The following is a 17665-nucleotide window of genomic DNA, read 5'->3' on the forward strand; positions in this document are numbered from 1 at the left end:
ACAACAGTCTTAACAACATAAGGTAAGCTAGAGAGTAATGATAATAAAGATAACAAGGAGGACTGGAGGTGAAAAAGAGAAAAATAATTTTTAAAAAAATCAAATAATAACTTTACGTTTGGGTCTAGATTTGAAACAGTACAGATTTATTTCTGTGTTTGATGTTACCATTTGTTCTGGGATGGGTAGATCATTACATATAGTACTAAATTCTATGTTAAATTTCTGGGTTCTATAAACATAACAACTTCATCATTAAAGATGATATTCCCCTCTAAATTATGCTAGAAATAAAGCAAGGAAGTTGGACCAGTTTATGGTGTAAAAGATTGCTACCAGTATGTACTAAGTCTAACGTTGTGATAAAAATCTAGAGACATATTAATATGGTACTACTCAGCTGTCAGCCGTGTCAGTAGATGCTGTCAGTCAGTAAAGATATGCTTTCAATGTAATTCAAAAAACTGTTCCCTAACCCTACATGCTCATTTGGTAATTATTTAACACAATTTCACAAGTGAAAATGACCATGCAAATTTAGAAGAATCTTCCATTTCTTGATTCTTTCACTTTCAATTTTACAAATATAAATGTCATAAATAAACAGGACTGGAATTTTTTGTTTGTTTCCATTAAACCCATTAAACAGAAGAAAATTCAGACAGAATAAGAATGTGCTTCTTCAGTATACAGGTGTTTATAAAAGATTACATAGATTTATTGCTAGAATATACAGGTTTAAAAGGAAATTTGTAGAGAGCAAATGGCTGCTGTAGAAATGCACATTGGGATGAAATTATCACTTCAGAGAGAGTCTGTGACTCTCTAGGTCAAAATGGGGTGTTAACAGAACCACATTAGGATCTTCACAGAGTTTTTTTAAAATAAAAACTCTTATATTGTATTACTTGATACATAATTGTTAAATATAAGGAGACTGGCAGAAAAATGTGGTAACCTTAATTCAATAACTTTCAATTAGGAATAACTTAATTCAATCAAGAATAACCTTGAACAGGAAGAAGAAACACAGCCTGGACAAAGATCAGATTAAAACAAGTCTGAGATCAGGCAGAACTGTAAACAAAGTCTCAGATAAGACCTTCCCTCACAAAGATAAAGGTTCTCACAAAGATAAAGGTAAGACCAAGCTTGCAAGATGAGGTTACTATATACGTATACTAAAAGTGGTATTAAATGGCGTCACTCTGATTTTGTAAATCCAGTGTATCTTAAAAGGTTGATAACACCACAAATACTGGCTGAATGCTGAGGAAGTTTTTAAAAGAGAGAGAGTTAAGAACTCAAATCTATATGAATCTATGAGCTTCACTTTGTCTTAGGTCTATTTTTAAAATGTCCTTTATGGCAGATAAATCTAAATCCAGATGTTGCTTCCTGAATGGTTTCACTTTTTCTTTCAGAATAAATTTTTAAAAATCTGCAACAATCGAAGAAATGACATTGTTTCTATACTATATTTTTACACAGATCTATGTATACATGCATTTTATTAAGGTCCTGAATTTCTGTATTTCTGTCAGTGAAAATACTCATATATTAGTTGTTCATTTAAAGCAGTGGTTCTCAACCTTCCCAATGCCACGACCCCAACCATGTGGTCATAAGTCAAGGACTACCTGTATTTCCCTGCGGGTGGGGCAGGAGGAGGCGTGCACGCTCCACCTCCTCTCCTGCAGCTGCACGTGGGCCGTCGCCCAGCAACCGCCTTGGCCCAGGAGCACCACGCATGCGTAGTGCTGCCCCCTGCACCGACCGAGGCGTAGCTGGTAAGCGGCAGCGACGGCGTAGGCTGACCACCAGCTGGGCCACCAGTTGGCCCAGCCCAAGGGAGGTAAGCCACCCGCCGGGCCTCACGCATGCCAGCAACTCTCCCTGCACCCGCTGCTGCCCCGCTAGCCTTACTTTGGCCATCGCACGTTCGTGTGGCGGCAGGCAGACCCAGGCGCTCCTGGGCAGCCATGGGATGTGGCAGCGAGGACGCAGGTCAACCACCGGCTGGGCCACCAGCTGGGCCAGCCCAAGGGAGGTAAGGCACCTGCCGGCCCCACGCACACCAGCAACCCTCCCTGCGCCCACCGACCTCCCACCTCTCACCCCTGGCCCTCTTTTACTTACTTTTAGTAGTTGCTCAGCAGGGAGGGAAGCTTTCTAGAAAGTTCGCCTTGCAGCACCATTTGCAGACTGGGGCTTTTGGTGGGCTTAGCAGGGCAGAGACAGTCTGGACAATTCCTATTGGCTTTTGAAAGCCAATAGAATTAGACTCTATTCAAGAGAGTCTATTCTATTGGCTTTTGAACATCAATAGAATAGAGTCTCTTGTATAGAGTCTATTCTATTGGCTTTCAAAAGCCAATAGAATAAGAGGGAGTAGCACAGCTAAAGAAAAGGGGAAAAAATGGCGGACAGCCTTCTTTGGAGACCCCCATGAAATGGTCGTTTCTGCTGGCTTCTTAGCTATGTCACGTAAATGTAAGCCAAAGGGTAGCAATATACAAAGGTTTTCCATTGTATATTACATGATTGAAAATGGAAGTTTGGGTAATTGTTATGCAAATGGTCTTTTAGGGAGACCAAATATTGCCTACCATAAAAGTCCTAATTCATTTCAGGACTTTCAAGTGTTCAATAACCACTTGGGTTTTTTTATATTATATAATGTAGTTCTCAGGAATTAAAAACAACTATTCATCAGTGCCAAAGAATAAATTGGATTATTTCAGTGTTATTCATAATCTATTTGGCACTCCATTTAGGATAACTACTGTTCTTATACCCAGCTATACAAACCACACAAGAATACAGGTAAGTAATTCTACTTACAACAGTAGTAGAGCTTGCCCATCTACATCGTAAGTTGTGATGGTTGTAAAATGGGTTGGCCACATGACTGACACAATTTTAGACTTTTTTTGGAGCAGTTTTTAAGCAAAGAACATGGTCATATAGCGACTATTGCAGTCATTAAGCAAATAAGTGTGGGTTTGTCAAAAACTGTAAATAAATACCATTTTTGACAGAACAATTAGAAAACACAGTGAGATGCTACAAAAAGCCTTAAATGTAGCCATGTTTCTGAGTGCTCAAAGTTAAGATACATGACTACAGAGGGTATGATCACTGGCACTTTGAATATATAAGTATTCAAGGTCATAAGTAGCCCCAAGGTAGACCGGTTATAAGTTTTGAATGGTCACTAAGCAGCCAGTCATAAATCAAGGACTACCTGGTCTGTAGTCTGGTTTATTACCTTTTGACCTCCCCTATTCTGATTTAGACTTGTGGAAATTCTGATGTTTAAAAGGCAGCAGTTGCCTGCACAAATACATTTTGTTACTTACAGGACCGCATTCTGCCGCACAACTCCCAGAGACCGGTAAGGTCCCATAGATTGGGCCTCCTTCAGGTCCCGTCGGCCAGACAATGTTGGCTGGCCGGCCCTCGGGGAAGGGCCTTTTCTGTGGTGGCTCCGACCTGGTGGAATCAACTTCCCCCCGAGGTTCGAACTACTCCCACCCTGCCGGCCTTTAAGAATGCCGTTAAAACTCTCCTGTTCCGGCAGGCCTGAGGCTGATGTCTCCGGGGGGGCGGGATATGATCGGACTCGTGGTATGACTGTTTTATTTTATTGTTTTATCATTGTTTTAACTTTCTACGCCGCCCTGAGTCCTTTGGGATTGGGCGGCATATAAATATTTGAAAATAAATAAATAAATAAATTTGCTTCTTCCTGTTTCCAGGACCAAGGTGAAAGGTCCAGGCACCAAAGGATACTCACAACAATAGGAAGCCTGTTTGCAATGTTTAAGGGTCATGTTGCAATGATTTGCAGTGGTATTTTGCTAGTTTCTGGCAAAAAACACCCATTGGACCGAGTCTTCTTCAATCCACAGTAAAAGAATAATGACTTAACAAAAATTCTTCTTCTTCTTCTTCTTCTTCTTCTTCTTCTTCTTCTTCTTCTTCTTCTTCTTCTTCTTCTTCTTCTTCTTCTTCTTCTTCTTCTTCTTCTTCTTCTTCTTCTTCTTCTTTTCTTCTTCTTCTTCTTCTTCTTCTTCTCCTTCTCCTTCTCCTCCTCCTCCTCCTCCTCCTCCTCCTCCTCCTCCTCCTCCTCCTCCTCCTCCTCCTCTTAATTGTAAGAATATTTCACATGGAAAAATGCTATTGCTTTGAATTCTTTAAAAAAATGATAAGATGGGATTTTGTAAGTTGGGCACTAGAGGAACCAGAAGGAGTTAAAGTTTACAATTAAAGGAGAAGAACATTTATCTTGAACTTATGACTGGTCATTTGGTAACTGTTTGAAGTTATATTGGACCCCCCCAGAAAACTATTTATGACCTGGTCCACATTTTGGGCACTTGGCAACCAGCCCACCTGTATAGCTGTTTGTGCCATCCCATGCTCACATGGTCATAATTTATGATGTTTTTACCAGAAACTGGTATTTACTTCCTGTTTCTGGCAAAAACTGGCACATAGCAAACAATGGGTTCTCTTAACAACCATGATACTCATTTTACAATCACTGTATTTACTTAATGACTGCCACAAAAAAAGATAATAAAATATTTTTGTGGTTGGTTATGAGATAACTCATTTTACAGCTATTACAACTTACAACTGTAATTGCCAGGATTAATTATAGCCATAAGTTGAGGACTATCTGTACACAATGGAGCAAAAGAAGATTGGGTATATTGAAGGATAGTTTTGAACAATGGACCCGGAAGTTAATTTTAAGACTCTGCCATTATAGATAAACTTTCTTAAAAAAATATTGTGAAAGAGGAACAAATTTTACTGGACAAAACTGAGACTGATCTGAAAGTAGATGGCAAAAGATGATAATTGGATATACAAATAAAACTGGCTGATGTCTTAATAATTAAAAGGGATATACAAATAACAAACTGAAAGAGTGACCCAGATAATTCTCTTATAAAGTGCTTCCATTTCAAAGTAAACTTGGGATCAAACTATAAGATGTTGAAAGACTTCCTTTTTGACTGCCACAGAAGTTTATTAGCACACCTTGATTCAGTCTGCTCTGTGGAATTCATTAAACAAGGTAATGAAAAAGTTCATTCTTTTTTAAGTTTTATTTTCCATGTGCCCCAAGGAGGGTAAACATATTAAATTATGGGCTCTCCCACTGCCTTATTGGTTCCTTCACTTCCTGGTATAACTTTCTTAATAAGGGAAATTATTACACTTATACTATAAGATTAAATTTGTCCTGGTGATGAAAATGGTATCAGCAAAATAACTGTTTAATAGGCAATTAGCTTTCCATAATGTTTCTGGTAGACAGTTAGTGCCCACTTAAATTTTTAATACACGATTGAGCTAGCATTCCACTTTTGGGAATGTTGGAGCTATAATATGAGCAAAGAACCCATTCTAACCAGTGTTTAAAATCAGAGTAAGAAATTTGATATTTTCCAAATATTTTAAATTAAAATTCCTATTAACTCCGTTCATCATGGTCCATTTACAGAGACGCTGAGAGTCCTAATTCTGAACAGTGGGAAGGCACAAGACATTGTGCCATCCCCTCTGCTTAAATATCACAGTCTTGTGTTAAAGATCTTTTGCTGTTAATATATCAAGATAATTCCAATCAATATGGAAAAGGATAGCTTTATTTAGGAACTTCCAGGAAAGAGTTTTGAGAAAGAAATAGACAAATTTCTGACAAGGTGATGTTGTTCCAATCACCCTGCCAGATTTCAGTAATATGTACTATCTGTATTGCCTTATTCAACACCAAACTGTGAATAAAGGCATTGGGTTGCAGGGTTAGTATTAATCATCAGCTTCTTAAGTCCAAGAACACCATTAAGTGGCCACCTGGTCCTGAGGATGGGACAGGCAGATTGGAAGCTGAAATTGGCACTGAACTGGAGGTCTCCTTCTCCTAAAATGGTATAATTGATGCTCCTCATGGTATCTCCTATGGTCCCACATAACAGGGATACATTACATTGATGGAATGTAATATATACAGAGCAAATACCATCAAGAGATTAGAAGCTACTAAAATGTACATCCAACAGTTTTTAAAGGCTGATCTACACAACAACAACTCCATTGGTATATTAAATGGGTAATTAGAATGTAATTAAATTTATATGAATTACTTATATAACAAATTTCATTTATTACTTTCTCTTCCCTATTTTAATGTTTTATAAGTTTGTTTTTTCATGTATATTTTAAAAAACATACGTAGAAAGAATTGTTATTCACATGTTCACTTCATTCATCAAGACTACTATAGAACAAATCTACTGCTAATACAGGGAATTGATTAGATGTCTGGCATTTGGAAAAAAAATAATTATAAATTCATGAAAGTGATATATTTAGTGAACCCTTGTTTACCACACTTAACAGCACTAATGACAGCAAATTGCAGCCTATCTTCATGTATCTGTATTATCTGTTTACAAATACAGCTTTGTAACATTATAGCTTTCCATCTTAATATATAAAAATTATCAGGCAAAATCATCTCAAGGATTCTTTTTAAGATATTAAAGATGATAAATGGGCCCCCAACACAAGTTGTATTCTGTTGTACATCCCAAATGAGTCCATAATTATAGTCAAGATAGATGACATTACCAAAAGTTTTCTATTTTTCTAATCATAAATTCATCTGCATCTGTTTGCAGATTTATTACAAAAAGGTTTCTCCAGCAACTATTGCCGCTGATCTGGGGACGCTATATAGTAATCATAATATGTAGACATTAATAGTCGTAGTACTTGTGAATTTGATGAATCCCTTTTAAACCTGTCTGAATTAGTATCCATCACTTTATCTTTTGCTAAATCTATTCAACAACAATGATTTCTCATTTTGAACCTGAATATACTTGGTCAGTTGGATGTTTCCCTTAAAGCTGTGCATTCTCATACACCAAAAAATCTTTCATTTTTCTAAGAAAAGGTTAATACAATTCAGTTCTAGAGATTAGACTAGCAATTGATTAAACTAGGTATTTCACATAACAGATTGTTGAATTAATAAAAAGTATTTTGAAATAGAGCATATGTAAAACATAATGCAATAAGGAGGGAACAAGTGAATGATGTAAGTTACACAACAACAAATTAAATCATTAGAAAAATGGTCTAGTGTCGAAGACAATAAAAAAGGCAACAGTACATCAGAGGATGACTAAAAAGAACCCTGTTTTATGGCTCATACAGTAGCAGATGCTGGAATGGATTTTCAATTTATATGATGATACCAACAATAAACTCTAGAATAACATACAACGAGACTCAGAATTTCTAAGGATGTGGCAATTGTTTTATTATGCAACAGACACTTTATTTTCTGTTGCAGCATCTTTGATGAACTTTTCTTTGGAGTTATAGGAAATTCTACATCTTGATAAGTCATAGCTTTATCACCTTCAAAAGAGTCCAATCTCAGTGGTTCCTCTAATTTGAATTCATACCTTGTCATTGGCAAATTTTGTTGGCATTGAGCATACAGTTGCTTGGGGAGTCTTATAATATTCACTTTAAAAAGAGCTTCATGGGGCTCTAATTCTAAGATCCGAGCCACTTAAGAATTCCTAATTTATAATAGAAGAAATGGGAGCATATTTTATTTCAGAAAACTTTCAAGTTGCAATCACAGGAATCAGGAAGTCCTGGGCTATAAAGAACAGATAAAGCATCAAAAGTCGGTGTGATACAAGAAAGTTTTAGGATCACTCTTTTATTACGAAGGTTAAGAAATGCATATATTAGATGCACTTATTAGAAATTCAGCACTTCTGAACATTTCCTCAGAGCATAAAATTACACTTCCAGCATGTAATGGATTAGGATATTCAGGTGTGACCTTTTGAAGTTTATGTCCAAACTTTAAATCAATAACTAATATTTTAGATTTTAACTGCAGCTCTAGGAAGGATTAATTGCCCTGCTGGATGAAGCAAGGGACAGCCTGTGCGATTTCTAGGTAGATTTGACAGACAAATTCACATTTTAACCACAAAATCGATGTCCTCTCATAATGTAGATGATTAAAACAAGACACATTTAAAAAGTCACTTGTCACTTGGGCATTTATCAGTTTTAAAAGCCCAATTGGCAGAATTATGTCAGTTCCATTTGTCATTTGGAAACTTGTCTTTTCTTCTAGTTCCTTGTTCGTTCATAAAAGTTCCAAACATTTTCCATCACTTGAAACGAAACAGGTCGATTTCAGAAATTCCACGACGAATTTTGCAGGAGTTATTCAAGACACTTATACATCAAGCAATTGTTGTATATTATTAGCAGACTCAAAGACAGCATGTTTTAATTGCCATTTGCTAAGAAAGAATATATTCCAGTAACTTCCAACAGTTTTCCAGTAATACTGTACCTACACTAGGAAGAAATAGTATGCCAAAATGAAAGCTAAAGGTAAATTCTAGAAAATAGTCCTAGGATAGAAATGGCAGAGACCTTAGATGAAATCTATTTCAACCTCATCAATTTTGCCAGACGTTTCCAATTTATTATATGCAAACTCTAAAGTCTGCACTAGACTAAGGCAGATCTATTTATTTATAAAACATAGATATCATGTTTTAATTCGTTTCTTTAAGAACTTAAACTATCACCAAAACATTTAAAACACCATACAAGCTAATAATACTGTATATGGAATTCATAGGTAGGATTGGAAGAAAAAAAAACAGTGTTCAGATGACATGCTGGTGCAAAGAGATTTCCAAGCAAAGCCAAATGACCTCCCAAATTGGATAAAGAAGCAAATTTGCAGTAGATGTTCACCAAAGATTTTAAATTCACAGTGGGATAGTTGCTATACTGTCCTTGACAAGAAACCCAGGAAACTAGTACTGTGGGAGATTGAAGCATTCTCTGTGTATGCATATATGTATTCCCAAGATGCAGAATCTGACTTGAACAATGATTAGTGAAGTAAGTTTTTAAATTATAACAGAAATTAGATTTTGTTGAGTCCTTGGCGGGAAGCAGACACGAGAAGCAGTTGAAGTTCTCAGTTTCCTTTATTCAGCGTTCAGCTTACAAGTAGATGGCTTCAGCAGCTCCCAAAACCTCCCAGCTTCTTATATAGACGCTTCCCGGGTAAATGTGATACTTTTCCCGCGCCAGCACCCGCGCATGCGCACGGCGCTGGCGACAGCCTGTCTGGTCCCGGGCAGCTTTGCACCTGCCCGGGACTGCCTGCAAACGCCCGAGCCGTTTGCAAGGCTCGGGACATAACACCCCTTTCCCCCGGGCTAAAACTACTACCAACATATAATCATTTATTTTATGCAGTGTTCTGCTTCTCAGTGCTCCTATCGTTACCTGGCTTTTGTTTAGCCATCAATGTTATGTAATCCTCTAAGTATTTAGGAGACTTCTTTGCTCTCTGTGACCTTCTCAGCTCTGGGTTACTAGCATGAGTTCCCTGACTGGAGGGAGATGTGAGCCTGTTCTCCTTATTTTGCCTTGGTGCCTTCCAAGGACTGTGCCCCGATGCCTGGCCTGCTTGCTTGCCCACCGGGCTCGTCAGGCCAGGGCTTCTGTCACTTTGTGACCTGGTTGACCTGCCTAGCTGTAGACCCTCGGGCCCCTTGAAGTGATAGCCACTGCTGGGCGTCTCTGTTGAACCTCCTAGGTCCGTCCAAGACCTGTCAGGAGGCTGACCATTCCCTGAACCCCGTTCTGTGTCCGGGCTTGTGTGGGTTTCTGTACTTTCCCAAAACTCAGTTACTCCCTGATTTGGGCTAGAGGTGTTGTAGTCGGGACTTGGTTCCTCGACCACCTCCCTGTATGTTTGACCCCCTGTAGAATTTGGGGTAAGGTCAGGCCAACCTTGGGGATTGTGTGCCAGCTCTCTTGCGGGGAATGATTTGTTGGGATGCCCCCGGGTATCCTCCGTGACTGGAGTGCTGTGTGATGTGTGTGGAAAGTGAGCATGCCCCCGGGGTGACTCCCTGGCTGGAGTAGGCGTGGATGCCTGGTAGTTGGGTAGGCTCATAGAATTCTTGTTCGGAGCTCTCGCGGAACCCTGGGAATGGGCCGTTTGTGGCTCCATCAGTGGAGATGGGCAGCAGCTCGTGCCCTTCCCTTTGCTCCAAAGGGTCCCCCTCCCCCCCTGGAAAAGACCCAGGAGTCTCATCTGAAAAGTCCCGCCTAGGGCGGAGTTGGTCGATGTGCCGACGCAGGACATGACCGTTGTCCAGGGCAACCTCGTAGGAGAGAGGACCTGTGACCCTGGAAATAGAAGCGGGGACCCAGGTATGACCAGGCCCGTAATTGCGAGCCCAAACCGGGGCACCCACAAGTAGTTGTCTAGGTGCCCTAGGATGTGAGGTAGATGAAGGCAGTCTGTCCGGATGCAACCGGTCAAGTTTAGTAGTAAGTTGACGCCCCCAGCGAAGTTCAGCTGGGCTTCTCCCTGTAGAAGTGGACGGTGTGGTGCGATAAGAAAGGAGAAAGTCAGCCAACCTGTGATGCCAGTCCCCGTAGGTGAGTCTTTTCAAGGCGTCCTTTGTGATGCGCACCATACGTTCAGCCATACCGTTGGTGGACGGGTGGAAGGGTGCAGATGTGGCATGACGAATCATGTTAGCCTGTAAGAAAGCTTGGAATTCGGAGGAAGTGAATTGAGGGCCGTTGTCAGACACGATGACATCTGGAAGCCCGTGTGCAGCAAAAATCCCCCTCAGTACCTGAATAGTCTTTGCAGTGGTGGTGGAAGAGACAGGTACAACCTCAAGCCATTTTGAATGGCTGTCAACAAGGACCAAGAAGAACTGGCCCTGAAAGGGCCCAGCGTAGTCAATGTGCACCCTAGACCATGGGGACTGTGTTTCCTCCCATTTATGCACGGGAGCTTGGGGCATCTCTGGGCGAGATCGTTGGCACAGGTGGCATGCATGCACCTTAGCCTCAATATCCTTATCTAAAGCAGGCCACCACAAGTGGCTGCGTGCAAGAGCCTTCATACGAACAATGCCAGGATGACCCTCGTGGAGGGATTCTAAGACCCTAGTCCTCATTGAGGTGGGAATGACAACTCTGTTTCCCCAAAGCAGACAACCCTGAGAAAGGGACAACTCGTTTCTTTTGGACCAGAAACTCTGAAACTCAGGACTAGGGCAGTGCTCAGGCCAACCGGACAAAACCCAGGAACGGACACGTGAAAGTGTGTGATCTGTACCTGTTTCAGTGGCAACATCCCTGGCACAAAGAGGGAGCTCGGGCAAGGCTTGGATTGATAGAATGTTGACAGCTGGCGCAGGGTCAGCTTCTACTACTGGCAGAGGCAATCTACTGAGGCCATCAGCATGGCCCATTTCTTTCCCAGGCTTGTGGAGTAAAGAAAAATCATATGCAGACAGAAAAATAGACCACCTAAGCATTCTAGGGGAAATGATTTGGGGAGTCTGCTTACGTGTGGTAAACAGTCCCAGCAGAGGCTTATGGTCAGTAAAGACCGTGAAATGCCTGCCATATAGAAAATCGTGGAATTTTTTAATTCCAGCAACAACAGCCAGAGCCTCCCTGTCTATCTGAGCGTAGTTGCGCTCAGCAGAAGACAATGTTCTGGAGTAATATGCAACAGGAACCTGAATTCCATCAGACGTGAGGTGGCTCAGGACAGCTCCTACCCTGTAAGGAGACGCATCACATGCGATGCACACAGGAAGAGATTCGTTGAAATGTGCAAGTACACTGTTAGAAGTGAGCAAGGCCTTGACTTTGTTAAAGCAAGCCTCATGTGTTTGTGACCACTGCCACACTGCTTGTTTGTCTAGTAGCCTGTGAAGAGGCTCAGCTACACTAGCTTTATGTGGAAGAAAAGAATTGTAGAAATTCAGGAGGCCCAGGAAGGCCTGAAGTTCGGCCTTGGACTTTGGCCTAGGTGCTTCTAAAATAGCTGTCAGTTTGGATTCAGCAGGGTGAATCCCAGCAGCATCAATTTTGAACCCCAGAAATTCAGTAGAAGGCACCCCAATCTTGCATTTGTCTTTTTTGAGCTTGAGGCCTGACTTCCTGAATCTTAACAGAACAGCCCTTAGCCTTTCAGCTAGAATGTGTGTGGAGTCTCCTGCAATTAAGACATCATCAAAGTAGGGGCAAACCCCTGGTATACCCCGTAGTGTGTTTTCCATTACGCTTTGGAAAATCCCAGGAGCGACATTCACTCCAAACTGCAGCCTTTTTACCTTAAAGGCTCCCCTGTGGGTCACAATAGTCTGAGCTATAGCAGCATCATCATCAACAGGCAGCTGTTGATACGCTTGAGCTAGGTCAAGCTTTGCAAAAACGCGCCCCCCCTTGAGGGAGGCCAGAATATGACTGACCACAGGAACAGGATAGGCATGTTGCTGCAATGCCTTATTCAGAGTGCATTTGTAGTCAGCACAAATGCGAATGTCCCCATTTGCCTTTAGAGGCGTGACAATGGGGGTCTCCCAAGGACTGGAATCAACAGGTTCTAGGATTCCCTGTTGGATCAGTTTGTCTAACTCAGTGTCAATTTTACTCTTTAAAGCAAAAGGGACCCTTCTTGCTTTAATTCTAATGGGAGTGACAGTGGGGTCTAGCTTTAAGGACACAGGGGGTCCTTTGAATGTGCCCAGCTGGGGGCTGAAAACATCTGCAAATTCTTTGCAGACTTCCTGTAGGTCGAGTGTTTGTAAACTGTTGAGTCCTGTGACGTGTATCCCCAGGGCCTCAAACCAATCGAGTCCTATGAGACTCGTTCGTTCACCCCCTACTACTAATAAGTCTAGTGGACCTTCAAAACTCTTGTATTGCACGTTAAGGGTGGCCTCCCCCTTAACACACACTCTTGAATTTTGAAAATCTGTTAACACAATGTCAGAAGGCCTTAACTTGGCCTGAGTTCCACTACCGGAACAAATCTTCCTAAATGTATGCAAGGAGATAATTGAAAGGCAGACCCTGTGTCTAGTTCCATAGATAATGGAACCCCTTGTAGCTTCACCTTGAGTGACAGCTTTTTCTTAATGGGCTTGTGTGTGCCTGTCCTAAGGATGCTTCTTCGCGAAGCGCAAAACCCTACCCTATTCTGGCTGGGGAATCTGGTACCTTTCAGGCGCAGTTCTTCCTGAGGTTGTACCTTTCGTCGGCCCAGACACACAGCTGAAATGTGTCCTTGTTTGCCGCATGCCCGGCAGGTAGCAGAGCGGAACTTGCAGTCGGTTCTCCTGTGGCGACCTCCACAGCCGATGCACTTGAGCGGAGCTGAAGAGCTTCCCTTCTGTTTTTCTTCCGTCGTGGGGTGGAGACGGTCGACTTCCTCGTCCGGATCCTCCTCGGAGTTTCTTTGGACGTCTTCCTGGTGCACGGATGCAACCTCTGGACTGTTTCTGATCGGCCGCATGTTCTTGACAGCGCCGCCTGCTGCTTCTTCTGCGGTGACTTCCCTTAAGGCATCTTGGTAGGACAATTCTTCTTTAGCGAAAAGTCTTTGTTGTAGATCTCGATGCCTTAACCCGCACACGAATCGGTCCCTCAGTCGTTCTTCGAGGTCTTTGAACTCGCAGTGCTTGGCGGCCTTCCGTAATGCGGCGATGAATTCTTTGGCCGACTCACCGGGCCGTTGATCCCTCTGCTCGAAGGTGTGGCGCCATGCGATGACGGACATCTTGGGGTGGAAGTGCTCCTTCAGTAGCTTCTTCAGATCTGCGTAGCTGACAGACTCTACTGGAACAGGTGCTGCAAGGTTTTCTGCGATGTCGAAGGCGTCTTGACCGCAAACACAAAGCAGGGTGGCAGCCTTCAAGCTCTCTTCCCTCACTTGGTTTGCCTTGAAGTAGTTCTCCACCCTGGCTACGTATGACTCCCACCGCTCTGGATGTGAGACGTCGAATTCCGAAAGCCTTCCGATTTTCACCATCTTCAGAAGACGGGTCTATCAGCCAGCCTACCCCCGAATGCGCACTGGATTGGCGGGTAGCTGCCGAGTCGACGCCGTTCCGCCGCTCAGGACTCACTTGGGTAAGCTTACACTTCTTCCTTTCCAGGCGGTGCAAGGCATCCCACCCTCGTCGCCAGTGTTGAGTCCTTGGCGGGAAGCAGACACGAGAAGCAGTTGAAGTTCTCAGTTTCCTTTATTCAGCGTTCAGCTTACAAGTAGATGGCTTCAGCAGCTCCCAAAACCTCCCAGCTTCTTATATAGACGCTTCCCGGGTAAATGTGATACTTTTCCCGCGCCAGCACCCGCGCATGCGCACGGCGCTGGCGACAGCCTGTCTGGTCCTGGGCAGCTTTGCACCTGCCCGGGACTGCCTGCAAACGCCCGAGCCGTTTGCAAGGCTCAGGACATAACAGATTTATTTACAGGAATTACATTTTAGGGATAGATAAAGCCTAGTACCTGGCTAGATGCTTGCTATCAGAGGAGCAAAAAAGCATGTGCTTTGTGCACGTGAGCCTGGGAAGAAAGCCAGAAGTGATCTCAGGTTAACTCTCTCTTAGACAAAGAACAAGCAGGGTGTTAAATAAAGAGGAGGCAAAAAGTAAATTCTTCATTTACATCTTCTCTTCCTTGAGGATCAAGCGGTGCTGAAGTATTATTATCTATTATACATCCAGTTCAATGAAGACAGAATCTGAGAGGACAGGTGGAACAGAATGTGAGGGAATAATAATAATAATAATAATATAATAATAGTAGTAGTAGTAATAATAGGAGCTGGACCCAAATATGCTGCTCTGTTTCTTCTTTTGTGTAATTCCTGCTATCCAGAAGACAGAAATCACAATGAGTGCAGTGATGAGATTCAAATACGTGAACAACTAGTTCTCTGTGTGGATGCTGCTTCCAGAAGTCCATTCTGGGGTTGGGCCTCCAAGGCTCAGAATGGACTTCTGGAAGTGGTGTCCACATTCTTCCGATGTCCGTTCCGGGCCTGAGAGGCCTCCTCCGGCCCTCCAAGGCCTAAAACAGACTTCCAGAAGTGGCATCCACGCACTTCCAAAGGGCCATTCTGGACCTTGCAAAAAAGGGCTAGGGTTTCAGCCGGTTCATCAAACTCAACAAAAATTAGCTACTGGTTCTGCTGAACTGGTGCAAACTGGCTGAATTCCACCACTGACTGTGTGTATTCAAGTACAGTGTTTGGCAAACAATTTGGTTGAAATTGAAATCATAATATGGGAAATTAAGTCTGATAAAATATGTTGTCACCAAGATTTGACAGGTATTTTAAGTACTATATATACTAAACCAAAAGAGAGGCAGAATTGTGACCAAAGACATTTGCCTAGATATTATTGCACAATTTAGATCTTACAAACATAGCCCTGGTTAATAGCCAGGATAAAGCAACTGATTCAAGGCAGCACAATTGTGTTTACCAATAAAAGGAAATAAATTAATTATGGTGGTGATATATATATTTTAAAAAATATCATTAGTAATATTTGGATTTTCTATTTCCAAAAATTCTTTGGATCAGATGTGTCACCCTCAGACTTCAAATCTGATGTTACCATTTTCTGTAGATCACAAAACTGATGACATTATAAGTAACAACTTGTTTAATTTTGTTGTTTGTTTGCTTTGTTGTTCAATTTTTAAAAGATGCTTGATCATCCTTTGTATCATGAAAGATTACTACTACAGCAATCTTTTGACAACAAAAATTACAATTCCATCTGATCTCCTCTTACTCACCTATGACAGAGTTTCAGGATTAAAAGATTTGCAGTTAAAAATTGACCAATTATTCCTCCAAAGGAAAAAAAGTTCATGTGACTTATTAGACAGCTGGGAAACATACAAAGAACAGTAATAAAAAAACCCTGCAATAAATAATCTCCTACCATAAAAGAAATCACATAAAAGAAATTACACAGAGAAGTACTTTTCTCCATGAATGAAAGGTGTGAAAAATTACTTAGTCTTTTAAAAAATATTTCAATGTCATGAATCAAACGAAATACGTTATCATATTCCTCTTCATATTTAAGGGAGAGTAAGTCCTATTGGGCCTAATGGGATTTATTTTGGAGTAAATAAGGTTTGTTTCTGAGTACACGACTGTTTCATTAGTTTTAGAAAATGATGATTCAGTGAACAGAATACGTATTATTTAAGTCTTGCAATGAATTAACCCTGGGGGGGGGGAGGAAATGAAGATTATTATTAATTTATTGCTAATCTTTTATATTTTGAAGAGAGCCATTTTATATTTACTGTTGTTTCACAAAGCACTATGATAAATCCTTAGTGTTTGGCAGAGAACTGGGAGTTCTCTGAACAGAACAGCTGGTTATGAAAGTGTTGGCAACTGTCATTTATCAACCTTTGTAAAGCCATATATCACACAGTATTCTAGAAATTTATGCCAGGGTTGAAGACTCTAAGACAGTGGTTCTCAAACTTTTTAATGCCGTGACCCCAACTGGTCGTAAGTCAAGGACTACCCAACCAGTCATAAATCGAGGACTTTCCATGCCCAGGAGCGCGGCACATGTGTGGTGCTGCCCCCTGCGCCGGCTGAGGCATAGCTGGCAAGGGGCAGCGACGGCACAGGGCAACCACCGGCTGGGCCACCAGCTGGCCCAGCCCAAGGGAAGTAAGGCACCCGCCGGGCCCCACGCACCAGCAACCCTCCCTGCACCCGCCAGCCTCCCACCTCCCACCCCTGGCCCTCTTTTACTTACATTTTTAGTAGTTGCTCAGCAGGGAGGGGTGGAAACTTCCAGACAGCTTGCCTTCACTGCAGACAACTTGCAGCATGTTTGCAGAATGGGACTTTTGGCGGGCTCAGCAGGGCAGAGACAGCCTGGACAATTCCTATTGGCTTTTGAAAGCCAATAGAATTAGACTCTATTCAAGAGAGTCTATTCTATTGGCTTTCAAAAGCCAATAGAATAAAAGGGAGTAGCACAGCTAAGGAAAAGGGGGAAAAATGGCGGACTGCGTTGTTTGGCGACGCCCATGAAATGGTCGTTCGACCCCAAATGGGGTCCCAACCCACAGGTTGAGAACCACTGCTATAATATATCATTGCACAGTCATCTCATCCGTGTTTTGCATGCAAAGAAAGAACATTTATATGTAATGTACTAGTTACTGAAGACTTCATACACATCCTGTTTGATTGAACACTATATTCTGTGGAAATGGCCACTTACTTAGAGTCTTATTTAAGAAGTAAAAATATTGGGACACCCAGAAGAAAATGTCTTACTTCTTCTACGGAATAAACTTGCATATTACTAGCAAGGTTGCAATTTTTATGTCAAAGATGATTCTGAAAAAGATAGACTGAGACTGATCTGAAAGTGATTTAACAGACTACAGGAATGATATGGAAAAAGATGCTACACTGGATGTACAAATGAAACTGGCTCATGTCTTAATAATTAAAAGGGTTAATCTGAAAGAGTGACCTGGATAACTTCCTTATATTGGATTCATAAGACACATTAAAATTTTAAAGAATTTTTATAAGAAAGTTCTAGGACATTATTTGACAGAATTAAAGATCAAGATTGTAGAAGGAAAAAAGTTAAAGTTGGTTTACTTAATTAAGCTTAAAATAGATATATTGTCATTTCTAGTAACTGAGTTTGCTGATCAGGACTGAATGATAAGGCTTTAAGGATC

This window comes from Crotalus tigris, unplaced genomic scaffold (genome assembly GCF_016545835.1).
Source record: "Crotalus tigris isolate CLP2741 ecotype Arizona unplaced genomic scaffold, ASM1654583v1 scf7180000018807.1825209, whole genome shotgun sequence".
Taxonomy (NCBI): Eukaryota; Metazoa; Chordata; class Lepidosauria; order Squamata; family Viperidae; genus Crotalus; species Crotalus tigris.